The sequence below is a fragment of the Sus scrofa genome, chromosome 5 (genome assembly GCF_054392235.1).
Source record: "Sus scrofa isolate SSC_HxYL_T2T_F1_AM1 chromosome 5, Sscrofa_HxYL_maternal_Yorkshire_Landrace_v2.0, whole genome shotgun sequence".
In the NCBI taxonomy this organism is placed as follows: domain Eukaryota; kingdom Metazoa; phylum Chordata; class Mammalia; order Artiodactyla; family Suidae; genus Sus; species Sus scrofa.
In genome coordinates, this window is record NC_139387.1 from 26,592,282 (window position 1) to 26,610,141 (window position 17,860).

At 42.2% G+C, this 17,860-nt stretch overlaps 1 protein-coding gene and 1 long non-coding RNA gene across 53 annotated transcripts in view; one reads left to right on the forward strand and one right to left on the reverse strand.

Annotated features, from left to right (window-relative positions):
• The window catches only part of R3HDM2 (R3H domain containing 2), a 154,695-nt gene extending 139,451 nt beyond the window's left edge, over positions 1-15,244 (reverse strand). For 36 of the 50 annotated variants that reach the window (XM_084956142.1, XM_021091857.2, XM_084956133.1 and 33 more), the window contains exon 1: positions 14,918-15,244. The gene's annotated coding sequence lies outside the window, so the exon portion shown is untranslated. The remainder of the gene's footprint in view (positions 1-14,917) is intronic. The other 14 variants (XM_084956140.1, XM_084956143.1, XM_084956138.1 and 11 more) reach the window with 1 other exon arrangement.
• LOC146403288 (uncharacterized) lies at positions 355-11,080 on the forward strand. 3 transcript variants are annotated; one of them, XR_014803427.1, is made up of 3 exons: positions 2,840-4,464; positions 4,769-6,193; positions 8,374-11,080. It is a non-coding gene; the product is annotated as an uncharacterized LOC146403288 (long non-coding RNA). The 3 variants fall into 3 exon arrangements; XR_014803426.1 differs by having other exon boundaries at positions 4,769-7,904; positions 8,513-10,509; XR_014803425.1 differs by lacking the exon at positions 8,374-11,080 and having other exon boundaries at positions 355-4,464; positions 4,769-7,956.
• Positions 15,245-17,860: the final 2,616 nt, after the last annotated feature.

The window sequence follows — 17,860 nt, forward strand, 5'->3', positions numbered from 1 at the left end:
ATATAAAGGGTAGAAGTATAGAGCAGAACAGCACGATGCTTTTGACAAACTGCAAGAACAGGATGTGCCTACTCATAGGATGTCTGTGGGGATTAGTTAAGGAAAAGGCTAGAGTGGTAGGTAGGAGCCTGATCTAAAAGACCTTATTTCAAAGACTAAAAAATATGAATTTTGTCTTAAAGTATGAAAACTATTGAAGGATTATGTTTAAATTTTTATTTATTAAAAAAAATTTTTTTGGCTGCACCCACAGCATGCAGAAGTTCCCAGGCCAGGGATCAAATCTGCACCACAGCAGTGACCCAAGCCATATCCAGATCCTTAATTGCTAGGCCATCAGGGAACTCCAAAGGATTTCTTTTTTTTTTTTAAAGATCATGTGTATCAACTTAGGAACTGGATTGAAAAGTAAACTAAAATCAGAGTGTCCAATTTAGGGGCAGTCAAAATAATCCAAATTAAAAAAGAGAGGATAGGCGTTCCCGTCCTGGTGGAAGAGAAATTAATCTGACCAGAAGCCATGAGGTTGCGGGTTTGATCTCTGGCCTTGGTCAGTGCGTTAAGGATCTGGTGTTGCCATGAGCTATGGTGTAGGTCGAAGATGCGGCTCAGATCTGATGTTGCTGTGGCTGCGCTGTAGGCTGGGAGCTGTAGCTCCGATTCGACCCCTAGCCTGGGAACCTCCATATGCCACAGGTGCAGCCCTAAAAATCAAAAAGAAAAAAAAAGAGAGAGAGAGAGAGGATCTAAAGTGGCCCTGCAGGTGCACAGGGATGAACAGATTCAAGAGATATTTAGGAGGTAAAATCTGTCAGATTTGGAAGTATCTGTGTTGTGTATGTATGTGAGTATAGCTGTGAGAGGGATGAGCTCTTGGAAAGTGCCAAGGTGGATGCTGACATCATTTATGAGTTAGGGAATACAGGAAGATGTATATTTGGGAATAAAGGTGAAGTATTTGGTTTTAAACTGGTTGAAATTTGAGATACCTGTGGAAATGCCTAATAGGAAGTTAGATGTTCCAGTCTGGAGCTGGAGAGAGAAATCAGGGCTGGGGAGATGTTTGGGAGTCAACAATGTGTATATATATATATACTGAAGTTGAAGTGATGGGTTTGGTTCATCCGAGGATGATGTTGAGACTGAAGAGCTGAAGACTGAGGAAAGAACCCTACAGAACACTGACAGCTAAAGATGATGGCACAGGGTCCTAGAAGAAAATTGAAGAAGCCAGGAAGGTAGCTGAAAAACCAATAAAGTAGATGTGACAGGATCTTAGAGGAGAAAAACTTTCAAGGAGGGGGAAAGTAATCATGTCAAGGTGTAGTGGAATGTGACTGACTTGTCTAAGCTCTTTGAAAGTAAGGACTTGTCTTGTTCTTTTACACCCTTAGCATCTAATAATGTAGCTATTCATATGCTGGTTGAATTAATGAATCCATTGAGATTCAATTTAAAATTTACCTTCTCTGAAAAGTTGAATCTAATCCTGCCATTTAGAGTTAAGCATTCTTCCTCTTTGCGCTCATATTACATTTTAGCACCACCTTGTAACACTTATGACCTTGTGGTTTATTTACTTTTTTTGTAATCTATAATAAAACAAGAGCTCCTTAAGGATAGGAACATCATGTCTATCTTGGTATCTTTAACATATAATATCTAACCAGTAACAGGCACTTATTAAAAGTTTGAGTAAATGAATGAGTAAATGAATTTTCTTAAGGTACTACTTTGGAAGCAGTGCTGTAAACCTGACTTGAAGATTACTCTTTGTATTGTAAAAATACAGAAGAACCAGAAACTAAGAGAAGATTCTATAACAAAAAACTGTCTGGAAAGAAAACATATAGGTAGTGTTTATTCTAACAAGGACTAAAAATAAACTGAGTTTCTCTAATTTCTAAGCTAATACTATACAATAGGCTCATAGTGCACAAGAAATTAAGTAATAGGACTGCATCTGTGTTAAGTGAAAAAACCCAGGCTGATAAAATGAAACCATGGCAAGTGAATGCCTATAATTCTTAATCAAAAATCCATAATCTTTCCAGAGACCCTCAGGTGGTAGATTGTGCATATATGTGTGTATAGCTAAATTTGCGTCCCCTATTGTGGGAAACGAGCAAAGCACAAATCAACAATAACGGGCAGGATAGAACAGAGAAAACAGAAGAGACTCGTGGCCTAAAACACATTATGGATCTGAATAGATCCTTTGGCTAGATCCAGCCAGTCTGCTAAATTGAAAACAGTTTCTATTTCCTAACCTATAAGAAACTAATAGACAAATAGGTATGAAGAGAAAAAGGAGAAAAAGAGAGCACATAGAAATAAAGCACCTTTTTATCTCTGCCAATATTAATATCAATGCTATTTTGTTATTTAATAGCACTGGAGAATATTATTTAGAGACCAGTAATTTGACCATGTTTATTATAGACTATCCTGTGAGGGAGGCTATGCTTGCTGACTGTGGGCACCAAACAGATGTAATATATCCCAGCAGCATGAAACTGGGCAAAGAGGTGTAGATACCTCTTTGTCTCTCTTCTGAATAAAAGTAAAATACTAAAGTTAGCCTAAGATTTCATTAAGTTCATTAAGTGCAGCTGTGATCTCGAGTGGCGCACATTTTAAATCAGTAGATGTATCACAGAGCATTACTGTACTTAACTTTGAGATACCTCCTAAAGTCAGTTTTCCTATACCCCAAAAGGAAACAGACCATCAACTCCATTTTACATATAGACACTGATTCAGCAGAGTTAATCAGGGTAAATTCTGGAAAGTCTCAGAGAACTTCAAAAAGGCTTAAAAATTCAAGTGTGAAGCACTGACTTTTTTTTTTTTTTTGTGTGTGTGTGTGCTTTTTAGGGCCACACCAGCAGCATGGGGTAGGATCAGAGCTAACAACTGCCAGCCTACAGCGCAGCCACAGCAACACTGGATCCGAGGCACAACTTCGACCTACACCATAGCTCACGACAACGCCGGATCCTTAACCCACTGAGTGAGGCCAAGGATGGAAGCCATGTCCTCATGGATACTAGTGGGGTTCATTAACCACTGAGCCACGACGGGAATTCCCTGAAGCACCAGCTCTTGATTTGACTCCTTCACAAAGCCTATACAGAAACCAAACAGGCTTGATTTCCTTCAGTAGTCTTCCTGCCTTACTGGTCAACTATACTTAATTAATCAGCCATCATACACATTCAGTTAAAAAGAAAAAAATACCTATTTCTACACTATCATAGAGGGAAAACACTCCAAGTGCAAACACTTTCTCTTCCCATTTCTTCACAGTCAAAAATACTGCTAGGATGGAGAATAAAACAGAAAGAACAAATTTTAAACCAAGTAGCTCCGAAGTGAAAACAAAGAGAACTGGAAAGGGGGATAGCTAATATAAGGCTGAACATAACACAATGACGGGAAATGTACAGGCACCAAGGGCAAAAACTTAGTTCAGGATTTCAGTTGCTGGCTTTATTAATATAACTCTGGCCCAAATCAAAACTTTAACAGTGATCTCTCTTGGGTATAGTGTTAGCTAGGAAAGGCAAAACAACTGTCAAAACACAATCTACAACACGGACCTCTAGAACATATGCTTCAAATCATCTAATTTTTTTTCTTTCCTTCTCTTTTTGTTACAGCTAGTAGAGGAATAAGACAGAAATTACATGATCTAGAGAGCTCTTTTGGCACTGCAGAGATCACGATCCTAGCAAATTTAACTTCAGTGTGAGCAGAAACCTCATACAGAGGGAAATATGGTACAGTAAGTAAATAAGGACAAAGACGAACCTAGCTTTATGGAAACCGGCTCAAAGAGGCAGACAAAATGAGAGGTTTGGAATGCCCTGAAAGGGTTCCAGAATATTACAAGAAAGGTTTTTGTTGTTGTTTTGGGGTGGAAGGCACCCAGTTGAAACAATGGTGTAACCCAAGGCAGCAAAATGTGAGGACAGGCAAGGTGAAATGTAAATAATTCATCTATAGCTAAAGCCTGACCCTCAAAGCAAAGGAAAAACAGCAAAATATAAGGTAGATGAGATAAAGCAGCCATATTTTTTTTCTTTTTGGGGGGGCACACTGAGGGCATATGAAGTTCCCAGGCTAGAGATAGAAGAGGAGCTGCAGTTGCCAGCCTACACCACAGCCAGAGCAAAGCCAGATCCAAGCTGCATCTGTGACCTACACCTCAGCTCACAGCGATGCCAGATCCTTAACCCACTGAGCAGGACCAGGGATCAAACCCGCATCCTCATGGATACAAGTTGAGTTCGTTACCACTGAGCCACAACAGGAACTCCTTTTTTTTTTCTTTTTGGCTACACCCGCGGCATGCAGGAGTCCCCTGGCCAAAGATTAAACCTGCTCCACACAGCAACCCAAACCACTGCCATTAGAATGCTGGATGCTCAACCTGCTGCACCATAAGAGAACTCCCCAACAGCCATATTTTTTTTTTTTTTTTTTTTGCTTTTGTCTTTTTGCTGCTGTTGTTGTTGTTGCTATTTCTTGGGCCGCTCCCGCGGCATATGGAGGTTCCCAGGCTAGGGGTCCAATCGGAGCTGTAGCCACCGGCCTACGCCAGAGCCACAGCAACTCGGGATCCGAGCCGCGTCTGCAACCTACACCACAGCTCACGGCAACGCCGGATCGTTAACCCACTGAGCAAGGGCAGGGACCGAACCCGCGACCTCATGGTTCCTAGTCGGATTCGTCAACCACTGCGCCACGACGGGAACTCCAACAGCCATATTTTTTAAAGACATCTTTTGCCCAGCCTTTGTACTGGGAGCAAGAAGACATTTAAAACCTGGAGAAAATGACAGATTTTAGTTTTCTTTAGCAGAAGGGTAAAAACTAAATGAAAGACTAGAAGATTAGGGCAAGGAGGAGAGTTAAAGGCCATCACAGTCACTCAAATGAGAGATGATGGTCTCTCAAACTAAAGAAGTGGAGAGAAATGAAAAGATTCAAGAGAATTGAGGAGATAAATAGGCTACATAACTTGATGATTACAGGACATTAAAGAGTAAGAACGACTCAAGTATGACATCTAGGATTCAGGCTTACACAACTAAGTAGTATGATTCAAAGAAAAAAGAACTCAGAAAAGAACAGATTTCCATGGAAAAATTATTTCTGCTTCGGTCATGCTGAATCTACAGTGCTGTGTTAGTCAAATGGACATGCTCAAGAAACTACTGAATAAACGAGTCTAAAGCTCAGGTACGAGATCAGAACTAGAGACAGCAAATTGCCAGCTTATAACAGATGCCAAGTGAAGCCAGCAGGGTGAATGGGTGAATGAGATTGACAGACTTATATAGAACAATGTTCTTCGTCTTCTTTTTTTCTGTCTTTTTAGGGCCACACCCTTAGCATATGGAGATTCCCAGGCTAGGGGTCAAGTTGGAGCTATAGCTGCTGGCCTACACCACAGCAACACCAGATTCGAGCCACGTCTGCGACCTATACCACAGCTCATGGCAACGCCAGATCCTTAACCCACCTAGTGAAGCCAGGGATCGAACCTGTGTCCTCATGGATACTAGTCAGATTCGTTTCTGCTGAGCCATGACAGGAACTCCAACAATGTTCTTCTAAATGTCATCCAAGACAACTGACCAGAAATATCAGAAACACCTGGTATGTTTGTTAAAATACAGATTCCTGGAGTTCCCTTATGACACTGCTGGTTAAGGATCAAGTGTTGTCACTACAGTGGCTTGGGTCACTGCTGTGGTGTAGGTTTGATCCTTGGTCTACGAACTTCCATAAGCTCTGGGCACATACAAAATAAAAAAAAAGAAGAAGAAAATTCCTGGGCTCCATTCCAAGGCTGCTAAATCAAAAATCTCTGGGGATAAGCCCAGGAACCCATATTTCATTCACTCGTTCCATAAATGCGTACTGAGGGGCTATTCTAGGCACTAGAAATACAGCAGTTATAAAATAAACAAGGTCCCTACACTATTAGGTTTTACATTCCAGGTATGAGTCAGACCACAGACAAGAAAACAGTGACAAGATAGTGGCAAGTGCTATGGAGAAAATAAAAGAAAAATGCAATGAAGTAAGAATAGGAAAGTGTGGGAGTTCCCATCAGGGCTCAGTGGTTAACAAATCCGACTAGGAACCATGAGGTCACGGGTTCAATCCCTGGCCTTGCTTAGTGGGTTAAGGATCTGGCGTTGCTGTGAGCTGTGGTGTAGGTTGCAGATGCAGCTCGGATCCCGAGTTGCTGTGGCTGTGGCATCAGCCGGCGGCTACAGCTCCGATGCGACCCCTAGCCTGGGAACCTCCATATGCTGTGGGTGCGGCCCTAGAAAAGACAAAAAAAAAAGAATAGGAAAGTGTGGTAAAAAGTAAGTCAGAGCGCCTAGCAGGGGCGAGATCATGAAAGCTCCTTTATGATCTTAAATTCTCCAAGAAATGCTTATGCCATTAAAGTTCAAGTCAGAGGTAAAGAGGGAGAATACAAGAGTAACCTTAAGGAAAACACGATTTAACGGATGAGCAAGAGAAAAAGAGCCAGTAAGGCAAGTGGAAAAGAAAAAAGTGTCACTGAAACATTTCAAGAAAGAGAAGGGTCAACAATGATAAACCCCAGAAGAATTCCCTGGTGCCTAGTGGCTAAGGATTTGACATTGTCACTGGTGTGGCGTGGCCCTGGCCTGGGAAGTTCGACATGCTGTAGGAGCTGCCAGAAACAAGAAAACAAAACAAACTTCCATAAAACTTGAAGAAGATAAAGATAAAATGGAATCCATTAGATTTAACAAGGGCTCCCATGTTCTTCACATTGATTTTGATGGCTACTGAAAGCTGCTCCAGCAATATTAAACACTAAGTGACGACTTCTTGTACTGGTATACATTCACCTGCTCCCCATCCACAGCGTATTGTTTCTTGGAAGCTATCAGCTGGTTTCTGGCCTAGCTCTTCTTCCCTTTTCCCATGGAAACACAAAATAAGAGTAAAGAGAAAGCCTGTTTGTGAGTAGAGGGAGAAAATGATATTTCAAATGTATTCCTTATTAAGTTTGGATTGTCACTGCTTTCCTCCTAGTTTGGATTGATTACTTTCCTCTTAGTTCTCTGTTATGAAGCTTATACAAGTCTGAACCACCACGGCACAAAGAAAGCGCACATGCCAAAACCATGCACGAAATCTTTAACAACAGACAAAAATTCTTACAACTGACACCTGCAATAAAACACTGCCCCCTAAAATATGAACGGCATACTTGAAAAATCTAGTCTTTTGTTACGAATTGTTGGTATGCCACTTTAAGGTCTGATGGAGCTTTTAAGAAACAGAAAAAGTGCTTTGCTGATATGGAATATGGTCTTGATCACTGTTTATAATAAACACTGCAGCATAAATGTTGTTATCAACATGAAATATACCAAACGCAATCATACAAGGAAGATAATGAATCAAGTGGCAAAGGAAACTAGCTAATGTAGTTAAAAACATATCTCTGTTCTGTACACTAGACACGAACTGCACAGAAGACTAATGGTGGGAACAAAATTACCTCCAAAAAAATCAAGGCAGGAGTTCCCGCTGTGGTGCAGTGGGTTAAGAATCCAGCGTTGCCAAAGCTATGGCAAAGGTCACAACTGCATCTCCAATCAATCCCTGGCCCGGGAACTTCCACACGCCTCAGGTGCAGCAAAAAAAGAAGATCAAGACAGAACTTGACTAGACTGTGGTGCAGACCAAATTTTTCTTTCTTTTCCCACTACAGACTCACAACCAACAAATACCAATTAGAAATAAACTGTTTTTTTTGTTGTTGTTTGTTTGTTTTGTTTTTGTCTTTTTGTCTTTTGTTGTTGTTGTTGCTATTTCTTGGGCCGCTCCTGTGGCATATGGAGGTTCCCAGGCTAGGGGTTGAATCGGAGCTGTAGCCACTGGCCTACGCCAGAGCCACAGCAACTCGGGATCCGAGCCACGTCTGCAACCTACACCACAGCTCACGGCAACGCCGGATCGTTAACCCACTGAGCAAGGGCAGGGACCGAACCCGCAACCTCATGGTTCCTAGTCAGATTCGTTAACCACTGCGCCACGACGGGAACTCCTAAACTGAGTTATTTTAAACGCTGCTGATTACCTCACTTCTCTTTACACTTCCAGCTCTATAGGATATGGACTTAAGCTGAGATCTTTTGGGACCTCATAAGATACAAACTGTACGGATGCAAAACTATAGTTTTTACTTGCTTGCAAAAGATCTTGAGGTCTTCAGTTTAAAAAAATCTGGGCGTTCCCATTGTGGCTTAGCAGTTAGTGAACCCGACTAGGATCCATGAGGATGCGGGTTCGATCCCTGGCCTTGCTCAGTGGGTTAAGGACCTGGCGTTGCCATGAGCTGTGGTGTAGGTCAGACAAGGCTTGGATCCCAAGTTGCTGTGGCTCTGGCGCAGGCCGGTGGCTACAGTTTCTATTAGACCCCTGGCCTGGGAACCTCCATATGCTGCAGGTGCAGCCCTAAAAAAAAGGACAAAAAGACAAAAAAAAAATCTGTAAAGCATGCTATTAATGCTTTTAGAGAAATGGAAGAATGAGAGCATTGGTCTATGTCAGGGAAGAGATCTTACAAGAGCATTTAACAACTGGCTTCATTGTTTCCCCCAAGAAAATACCTGGAAAGATCTGAAAATTATCTCCCAAGAAAAATCAAAGTCTTTGACAATTTAGAAAAGTTGCAGTGTGATAAGCAAGCAAACAATTAAAAAGGACCTGAAAAGATATTTTTATTTTCTTGTGGTAAACAAAAGAACAGAATGAGTCCTTAAAATACCAAAAGTGGAGAAAGTGGGATATCTGGCTTGAGAACAGCAACCTCTCTGTCACAGGTGGCAAAAGAATGATTTTTAAATGGGTGAGTGACACTGAGAAGGGCAAGAATATTTTTGTTCGGAAGTGTGCCCAATATAGACTACCAGCAGGCACATGAAAAAATGCTCAGCATCACCAATTATTAGAGAAATGCAAATCAAAATAACAATGAGGTACCACCTCACACTAGTTGGAGTAGCCATCATTAACAAGTCAACAAACAACAAATGCTGGAGAGGATGTGGAGAAAAGGACACCCTCCTTCACTGTTGGTGGGCATGTAAATTGGTATAACCACTGTGGAAAACAGTATGGAGATTCCTCAGAAAACTAAAAATAGAACTACCATTTGATCCAGCAATCCCACTCCTGGGCATCTATCCAAAGAAAACCATGACTCAAAGACACATGTACTCCAATGTTCATTGCGGCACTCTTTGATAGCCAAGACATGGAAACAACCTAAATGTCCACCAACGGAGGAGTGGATAAAGACGATGTGGTACACATATACACAATGGAATATTACTCAGCCATTAAAAGGAATGAAATAACAGCATTTTTAGCAATATGGATGGACCTAGAAATTATCATGCTAAGTGAAGTCAGTCAGACAATGAGACACCAGCATCAAATGCTATCACTTACATGCGGAATCTGAAAAAAGGTCAAAATGAATTTCTGTGCAGAATAGATACTGACTTACAGACTTTGAAAAACTTATGGTTTCCAAAGGAGAGAGGTTGGGGGGTGGGGGGGAGGCTGGAGGTTTGGAATGGAATATAAAATTAGGTTGTGATGATCATGGTACAACTATAAATGTCATAAATTCACTGAGTAATATAAAAATAAATAGATAAAAATTCACTATCAAAAAACAAATAAATAAATAATAAATTGGTACAACCACTATGGAAAACAGTATTGAAATACCTCAGAAAACTAAATACAGAACTACCGTATGACCCAGCGATCCCACTCCTGGGCAGATATCCAGACAAGTTTTTTCCCTGAAAAAGACACATGCACCTGTATGTTCACTGCAGCACTATTCACAACAGCCAAGACATGGAAACAACCTAAATGCCCAGTGACAGATGAATGTCTTAGGAAGATATGGTACATATATAAAATGGAATACTACTCAGCCATAAAAAAGAACAAAATAATGCCATTTGCAGCAACATGGATGGAACTAGAGATTCTCATACTGAGTAGTCAGAAAGAGAAATTCAAACTCCATACATCACTTACATGTGGAATCTAAAATATGGCACAAATGATCTGTCTACAAAACAGAAAAGATCATGGACACGGAGGACAGACTTGTGTTTGCCAGGAGGGAGGGGAAGTGAGTGGAATGGATTGGGTGTCTGGTGTTAGATGAAAACTGTTGCATTTGGAGCAGATGGGCAATGGAATTCTACTGTATAGCACAAGGAACTATGTATCTATTCACTAGTGATAAAACACGATGGAGGATAATGTGAGAAAAAGAATATATATATATATGACTGGGTCACTTTGCTGTACAGTAGAAATTGACAGAACATGATAAATCAACTATAATAAAAAAAAATTTTTTTTTAAAGTGTGCCCAGTGACATACTGTGGAAAAAGGGAGATAAGCACAAGAGCGGGCCAAATCTCCACGGTCTGTTTGGGCAAAAGACAGGTCAGGCTGGGATTCTCTTACACAGATGCCAACAAGAACAAAGACATCACCTGGGCAGAGGAGATGCTGACAAAGTATCTGGAGAATCCCAAGTAATACATCCCTGGAACAAAAATGATCTCTGCTGGCCTCAGAAAGGGAGAAAGGGCAGACTACACAAGAATTCAGCTCATGAATGGCTGACTGAACTCCAACACCAATTTTTTCTTAAGTGCTGGAGAAAAAGAGATAAATGTTAAGGAAATCTAAAGGAACTCAAAGAGGAGTTAAAACAGATCAAGGTGGAGTTCCCATTGTGGCTCAGTGATTAGGAACCATGAGGTTTCAGGTTCAATCCCTGGCCTTGCTCAGTGGGTTAAGGATCTGGCGTTGCCGTGAGCTGTGGTGTAGGTCACAGACACGGCTCAGATCCCACGTTGCTGTGGCTCTGGTGTATGCCGGAGGCTGTAGCTCCTATTAGACCCCTAGCCTGGTAACCTCCTGCGAGTGCGGCCCTAGAAAAGACAAAAAAAAAAAAAAAAAAAAAAAAAAAAAGATCAAGGTTAAGAAATCTTTGCTAGAGAAAAAAAAGAAAGAAATCTTTCCTGGAGATCCCCCATGGCTCAGTGGGTTAAGGATCCAGCATTGCCACTGCAGTGGCTCTGGTTACACCTGTGGCATGGGTCCAATTCCTGGCCCAGGAACTTCCATATGCGAAGGGCGCAGCCAAAAAAAAAGAAAAAAGAAACATTTCTTATCTATATATCAGTTTTCAGAAATAAACTCAAGAAGGAATGGAGAGAGTAACTTCACTGGAGGGACGAAATAAGTGCTACACTGCTAAAGTGGCAACCATGGTAAAACAAAAGGTAACCACTAAAAGAATATTAAATGGAATGTTCTCTACAGAGGGTGAGAAGTATACAGTTGGAGGAAAATACTAAGGCCACTGTGTATGAAGAAAGTCTCTAAAATTAGACCCATCAACTGTATTCATGCACATATTCAAGCCATGAGTCCAGTTATTTTTCCTACTTGTAAACTGGCAGAACATTCCACAGAGGGACACTCAGAGTCCTTTATCCTATCTTACAAGTAGGCATGGGGGGAAAAAAAAAAAAAAAAAAAGCCAACATACACACATACACACAGTTTCGCAAAATTCTCTCCTCCATACTTTCTACAATCATATAATTAAATTCAATACTTTTTCTCCCTTTCTAAAAATCTGCTTTTTCCTAAAAGCTTTCCTTGAGTTCATGAGGACATCTGGCACAGGAATAAGCACTGCATCATTCAGAAACCATTACCTACACTGAAACGTTGCCAGTATTCAGCATTTATCTCTAAGAGGTGAGAACATGATATAGAGATGTATGCCTATATCTAGGGCCTGAGAAAGACTTCCTAGAAACTTTGTGAAAGGATGTTAAAAGGGACAAGAGAAGTGTGGTAGAAGCTTTTACCAATCTGCCAAAATTATGCTATAAATTATTCACAAAGTGAGAACTAATATATTTCTGGCGCTATAACTTCTTTACACTAATAATGACAGAAACAGATCCAGTCCAATAGATACAAGATCTCAATCCTCCCACACTCTTAACCCCCTACTCAAACTGTTCTCTCAGAGGCCTGGCAACTTTCAAAGTCCTAGCAAAAGTTTAAGCAAAAACCAAATTTTGCAAACAGTGTTCCTACAAAGTGTTAAATAAAAGCACTACCTCACTCCCTCTGTCTTCCTAAACTGGAAAACACTGGCCAGGACTGCCCCAAAGAGAAATCTCATCCAGGCCGCTGTAGCCAGAAGGTCAATGAAGGTAACAAATGCACCAATCAGGAACCAAGATAAGGAAAAAATAAATGAGGGATAACCCACAGAACTCAGGGGGCCTGCTCCCTTTATCCTCAGACTTAATATAATTTAGTTGCTAAAAACGACCCCAAATATGGATATGTGGAAAAAAGGGTCTGAAGTTCCCCAGAACAGAACACTTCACCATTGCTAGAGAAAGCTGTTCTTACAAGTTTTCAAGCTCAATTGTCTCCACATGAATATGGGGGGAAAAACCTAACCCATTCAGCCCAGACCAGAAATATTAACATCTTCAGTCTACTGAAAAATTCAACGTGGAACCAGCCTGCTGAGCTCTCTGGGGCCAAAGAGGTAAGAATGGCGGTATCTGCCTCGACAAGGATGTAAACAAACCTCACAAGAGCCTGAAGCAGTAAAAATTCTAGCCACCTGAGATTGGAGATAATATCCCTCTAAGACCGCCTACACCAAAGATATCCACACTCCATCCTCTCTGCCTTCAAAGTGCTTTCATTCAGTGACCTGAAAGCACAAGACTTGTCAAAACAGAAATGTGACAGGAATTGACAGAAAAAAAAAAAAAACCCTCAAATTCTTCCGATGAGTACCTTACAAAATCACAGTGAAAATCCATTCCACACTTCCAAGAACAACCCCCATCATAATCAGAAATTCAAAATAGTAAGGGTTCAAGAAAAAAAATTCTTTACCTATTCAATCAACAAGTTTGTTGAGCACCTATTGCATGTCAAATGATATGCTAAGTGCTGAAGATACAGCAATTAATAAAACAAGACTATTTAAAACTCATGAAGCTTACTTTTTAATGGAGGATACGAAATATATAGTATGTTACAGGTTAAGAGTAAGGAGGAATGTTAAGCAAAGAAGAGGGATAGGGAATTACTTAAATATCTGTGCAGGAGGGTCTTTGTAATTTAGACAGGTAAGAAATGTCACTGTTAGTGTGATACTTCAGTGAAGACCAGAAGGAGGTGAAGGGAAAGGCTATACAAATTTATAAGGAAAAGGTGATCTAGAAGAACACAACTGCTGTGCCTAATGTGCTCAGGGAACCGCCAAGAAGCCAGTGAATATACCGAGGCTTTAAAGGCGATTGGAAAGTCTTTGGTTTTTATTCTCATTGAGGAAGGAAGTCATCTCCTCTTCTGACTGCTTTCAATTAACACAAACAAACAGACAAAACCAGGCACTCTATTTTTATATGTGCAAAGTTTGAGGGGTTTGTTTGGCCACATCAGGGGCATACAAAAGTTCCAGGGATCAAATCCGAGCTGCAGAGACAATGCCAGAACCCCTAACCCGCAGCACCACACAGAAACTCCTATACGTCCAAGTTTTTAAAATTCTGTTTTAAATTGAAGACCTACAGCATAGGTCATATAGTGAACACAAAGCTAAACTTAAACTCTGAAATTAAACTTCTGCTGACAGTTCATCAGACCTTCAAGAAAGGTTCTCTATTCTCTCAACCACGTGGAGAACTGCAACAGGGGGAGAAAAATACAAATCAAAGTGAACTGAATTGACTACTTCCACTTCCTATCACTATTTACGCCGTTTTAGTTTTGATGCTTCAGACTCAACAAAAGGACAAAAAAAGATAATATAGTAGAATGAAAACGAGAGGGCGGAAAAAAAGCACTAGGAAGAAAAAGTAGCCATAAACAACTGATTCAGGTGCCAATCTGACTATACAAAAATACGATAAAACTACTAGGAATCTGTGACATTCCCGAAGTAGAACGGGTCACCTCCCTCCTCCCCAGTCTCCATGTTCCCCACCAACACTAAGACTCGGGCTTCTCAATATTAGTTAAGCCCATTTGAAAATAACATATACAAGGACATTCATCCAACTAAGATCTAAATTTAAAATTTCCCACACCTCTCTGGTTTCATGAACCTCTGGGGCTGTTATTCGGTCATTTCTCACATTATCCAAGAACGCTTTGAGGGAATAAATATGCTATGGAGCTATTAGATCACAAATGTTGACATTTTTGGCTCTATAGCAAACCGAAATTAAGAAAGAGTTTTCAGAGCCTCAAGAGTTAGTTACGAGCTTAGCATAGGCCCACTTTTAAGCTCCTGAAACATCTTCCTGCACGTTCCAACTCAAATCTCTGCCCTGCAATAAACTCGGACACCTGCATGATTTGAAACACACCAACACCTTCCCCTCCCATTTTCCCAAGGCTCGAAAAAACGCGGAGACCCAAGAAACACATGGAGCTAGTCACCCCTGAGCACCACAAGGCGCAACAGTTTTTAGGTCCCACCGTACAGGCCACAGGTGGCACCTGTCCCCGCCCTCCGCCCCGCGCCCCTCGCTTCTCGCCTGCGCTCTCCGAGCACATTCGGGGTATCTCTGGCCTCAAGGCAATCCTTCCCGAAAGGCTCAGGCCCTGACCCCCGCCCCGGGTCCCGGCAGTGCCAACGCGGGGAACCCAAGCCCAGGGGCCTCCGCCCGCCTAGCCGCCCGCAAGGCCGCCACGCCCCCTCCCCACGGGCCGCCCGCGCCGCCCGCCCCCTAGGCCGGGAGGTGGCCTCACCTCACGCGGGCCGTAGCGGGGAGGGCGCCCGCGTCTCCGCCCGCCGCCCGGGCCCACGGCCGCTCGGCTGCAGCTCGGCCCCGACGGCCGGCGGCGGCGCGCTTCTGGGGGCGGGCTCTTCTCCGCGGGGGTTTCCCCAGGGCTCAGGGCGGGGGAGCAGGGGGGACTGGGGCGGGGGAGGGGAAAGGGGCTTGGGAAGGAGGGGGGAGAGGGGGAGAAAAGGGGGGAACCAAACCCGGAAAGGGAGAAAAGGGGGGAGGGGGAAAATCAGAAGGGGAAGAAAGGCCCAGAGTCCGCCCCCCGCTGCGGCCTGCGCGCTACGTCACCACGTTCAACGTAGTCGTCACCGCGTCCGGCGCTCCGCGTGTCCCTGCGTCCTGTCTGCTTCTCAGCGCCTGCAGACGCCCCCTGCTTCCTCCCGCCCACCCAGCCCTCACTCTCCCCCTGCGTATGCGCTCAGTTTGTCGTTTCCTCGCGTTGCTTATGTGCCCAGCCACTGATCCAGATCCACGGCAATCCTCGGTCCACCTGAAACCCGTCAAGCCTGTCCTGTTCACCCTCTATTTAAGCATAATGCTAATAACTCTAATTTAAGTTTCCAGAGCACTTTCAAAATAGCCTTTCACTTAGGACAGTAAGTCCTGCGCTGAAAACAGCATATATGCTGTAAATATTTGCAGTATAAGTGAATAAAAATAATGTAGGGAAATGTCAGCTTTTTTCTAGGTGTAAAAATTAAATCAGGTTTAAGTCCATTCAATTTAAAATAACTTATTCACCAGCATCCCCTAACATAAAGTTCTTTTTTTGGGTCATCTTAAATTTGCAACTTGCCCCATTTTGTCCGTTCCAGGCAGAATCAGTTTACTTATTGATTACATGCGTTTGTGTCATTTATTGACAGATTCCCTCAAAGAAGCGTTGTAGTCTTACATTGATAGAATTCGATCATTAAATATTTACTATGTGACAAGAACTGCAGGAGGCAGAAAAAAAAAGTATAGTACAATAAAAGAGCTACAATGTGCTGTGGAAACACAAGAAGCAACTAGTTCTTAGACGTAAGAGAGATTAAGTCACAGAGAAACTACAGGTGAAATTTCACCTCTCCTTGAAGGCTTTAAGTAGGAGTTTATCAGATAGGCAAGAATGGAGATTCCAGCAAAGTCATAGAGATAAGTTCTCCTTTCCTTCAAGGTTCAGCAAGTTCCAGATTTTCAAGTTGGAGTCAGGGAGCAGTGATGGCCAGGAAGAAATAATAGCTAATATTTGTAATAGATATGGGTGTATATATCTAGAATATGTGGCATTCTACATCTATTATTTCAGTTTAATCCTCAAAAACAATGTATTGTTGTTATACTCATAAGACATGGAACCCTGAGGCAGCAAAGTCCCAAATATTGAACTGAGGCAGTATCTTCGGAGCCTGCTCTTAATCACTACACCATTAGAAATGTAACCAGAGGGGAGTTCCCGTTGTGGTGCAGTGGGAACAAATCTGACTAGGAACCATGAGGTTGTGGGTTCGATCCTTGGCCTCACTCAGTGGGTTAAGGATCTGGCGTTGCCGTGAACTGTGGTGCAGATTGCAGATGTGGCTTGGATCTGGCGTTGCTGTGGCTGTGGTGTAGGCCGGCGGCAACAGCTCTGATTGGACCCCTAGCGTGGGAACCTCCATATGCCATGGGGGCAGCCCTTAAAAAGACAAAAAAAAAATGTAACCAGAAAGGGCAGGTTACAAAGGATCTCTGTGTCATAATGCAGAGTGGGTCTCTTGGGGCAAGTGCAGTAACTGAAGAACAACTAAGGCAAAACCTGAGGCATCCACCCCTGAGAGAAACCCTCCTGTGTTTCTCTTGCTTTTGCTCCCCTCATTCCCAAACTATTTGCCAGAGAGAAGGGGAGCAGCTGAAGTCATCTTAGGATGTGAGGGGGTCTGGGAACCACATCCTGTAGTTAAGACATGAAACAAATAGCAATATAACTACCTCCACCAACCTCAAGATAAGGTTATATCCAAGAATGAAGTTAGGAATAGTAAAATAAAATGTTAGAGGTAAGATCAGTCCCTGTAGGCTGGGGTAAGAAAGTGGGGAGTGACTGCTAATGGGTACAGGGTTTCTTGTGGGGGTGATGAAAATATTCTTAAATTAGATAGTGATGGTGGTTGCACAACTTTGTGAAAGTCCTAAAAATCACTGAATTATATGCTCTGAAGGGTGAATTTTATGTTATGTAAATTCTATCTCAATAAAACTCTTATTTTATAAACTTATACAAGAAACTAAATAATAAATCTATTTCTATCACAGCCCTTAAAAAAAAAAAAAAATCAACCCCTGTTGAAGAGAGCTGAGAATATGTGACATACAAAAATTCAAGCAAGGTGACTCGAGTGTAACTTCTGAGAACCAGTCTGTTTTCTAGCATTTATTCATTCAATAAATATGTTTTAAGCACCTATATTATGGGCCCTGCGTGCAATACTAGGAAAATAATGGTAAGCAGCAGAGAAGACTTGCTTAGTGACTGCACTGGAGGTGGTGATCGGGGGCACAGCATCTAAGAGTACAGAAGGGCAAATATTGGCAGAATTTCTTCAGCACATCTAGAGGTGAGGGTGCTCCCATCCACAAACAAACCCCTATAGCCAGTATCATAATAAACTTTTATTGAGCACTTACCCTGTGCCAGCACTGTAAGTGCTTTATTAAGTTATTTAAATCTCAAAACTCTCAGATAATCATTACAGAGCTGTAATTCCATATTCAAAATCCATAAGGCCATGGAGTTCCCTCATGGCTCAGCAGGTTAAGGATCTGGAGCTTTCACTGTTGTGGCTCTGGTTACAGCTGTGGAGCGCAATTCCTGGCCTGGGAACTTCTTGCACGTCGTGGGGCATAGCTTAAAAAAAGAAGGAAAAAATGCACAGGGACAGAC